Source organism: Otolemur garnettii, unplaced genomic scaffold (genome assembly GCF_000181295.1).
Source record: "Otolemur garnettii isolate 467f Iridium unplaced genomic scaffold, OtoGar3 scaffold00156, whole genome shotgun sequence".
NCBI lineage: Eukaryota > Metazoa > Chordata > Mammalia > Primates > Galagidae > Otolemur > Otolemur garnettii.
Window position 1 is genome coordinate 3645252 of NW_003852551.1, and position 2150 is coordinate 3647401.

Below are 2150 nucleotides of genomic sequence, written 5' to 3' on the forward strand. Positions count from 1 at the left end.
CAAAAACCTGTTATGAGGCCAGGTGTGGTAGCTCACACTTGTAATTTTAGTACTTTGGGGGGCTGAGGTGGGAGGATCATTTGAGCTGGACCAGCCTGAGCAATAGCAAAATCCCATCGCTATCAAAAAAATAAAAAAATAAAAAATAAAATTAGCTGGTATGGTCCCAGCTACTTGGGAGGCTTAGGCAGGAAGAACACTTGAACCCAAGAGTTTGAGGCTGCAGTGAGCTGTGATGATGCCATTGCACTCTAGTTTGGGCAACAGAGCAAGACCTTGTCTTGAAAACAAAACAAAAGAAAAAAAATCCAACAAAAACTGTTATGAAAAAACAAGGGCTTGGCGCCTGGGCCAGCCTACTTCTGCTAGTAATCTTACACAAGTCACTCACTCCATGTTGTAAACCTGTATTCTCATCTATAAATGAAATGAGTATCTTTGTGTACCTCAAGGATCATTTTGAAGTATAAACACCTCAGGGAAGTATTTAATAAATGGTAGTACAAACTAAGTATCTAGTTTGCCTCTATATTCTGGGATCTCAGAGGTGCAGGGCACAGATTTTCGATCCCAAAGGCCCTGGCAGATCTCCTGAGTCTGGTCTCCAAAATATTCCTCAACCCTTGCTAAGCAGCAGACCCCAGATTGGGGTCTGGAGTCCCCTGCCCTTCCTGAGCTCCCATTCTCTTGCCTCCCGCTCCCTGCTCCTCTCATGAAGCTCCTATTCTCATCAAGACTTCCGTACATTCTCTGGATTCCCATCTCCCTCCATGTTTTCTCTTTGCAGTGAATCCCCATCCTTCCTTCATGTTAAGCAGCCTCCATTAACTCCCTTTCCTACCCAACTCCCTGAGCCCAGGGCCCCACAACCCTTCACTGCCCTTCCTCCTATTAGGACTATCCCATGTTGAGCTCTACTCTCTCCTCCCCTCACTGAAGCCTCCTCTAGGCCATTGGCCCAAGTTCCCAGGCCCCACCCTGATTCCCTGCAGTGAGCACACCACCCAGTCTGCCCCACCTGGACAGCCTCCCCCTGTCTCTTCTGCTTCCTCAGCAGCTGCTGAACATGCTCATTTTCTCCCCACAGGCCATTCTTAAGGTTGAAAGCTGGCTTCTCTTGGGTTGGCCTAACCCAGCCTCACCCACTGGTTTCTCCAATGCCACCCACCCCTCCAACCAGCCTCCACCCTACCCCAGAGTGACCATGCCAAAGCCCTCTCCCATCCCTAAACACATACGAGTCTGTTCCAAATAGACCCAACTGTGTGTGGTTTCTACCATTTGCCATTCTCTCACTCCTCTGGGCCGTTGCACATGCTTGTTCCTCCTCCAAGAACTAACTCCCTCACTTTTCTGCCCAGCACTCTAGCCATGGCTCTTTCAAAGGTTTCTCCTCTAGGAAAACCCCCTCCCTGGCCCTGGGGGGGGGTGTCCTAATGCTTCCTGTCCTTACTTGGAGCTCCATACTGGACTGTCGGCTTGACTGTGTTGATGTCTTCCTCCTCAGCAGACAGGAAGGGGAGGATGATGTTATCATCTCAGTAATGGGGACACAAGGAGGGGACTTGATCAGTGGATGAGTCTCCAGCACAGAGGCTGCAGTTTTAGGACATTGTAACCTGAGTCCTGCTGCCTCTTCTTCCAGACAGAGCTGCCCAGAAGGTAGGAGTGTGTTTCTACCTCAGACAAAGGGTTCCTCGGACTCTCTAAATCCTGGTCTTGCTGGTTTGGTCACGGAGGGTAGGTCACGGAGGGCAGGCCACGTTGAGCCATCTTTTGGTGTCTCCCTGAGCTTCGCTGAGGATGAACATGGAGAAGCTTGCTCAGCAGAGCTTTACTGTATGATAGGTCTATGGGAACAACTGCTTCCTAAAGACCGGGGAGGCCAGAGTGGGCAGTATTTGGGTGAGGGCAGCCAAGAGCTCCCCAAAGTCAGAGATGGGAAATAGCTCTGCTCTTCTAGGTGCACAGAAATGGACAAACGGGTTAGGAGTTTTCCTTTCAAAATTTGCCAAAGCTGGGAGGAAATACAGACCCAGCACTTTAGAGTTCAAGGTAGAAAGAAAAAGAAGGGCAAAGAAACATTGGGGTTGGCCAGGCGTGGTGGTTCACACCTATAATCCTAGCACTCTGGGAGACCAAGGTGAGAG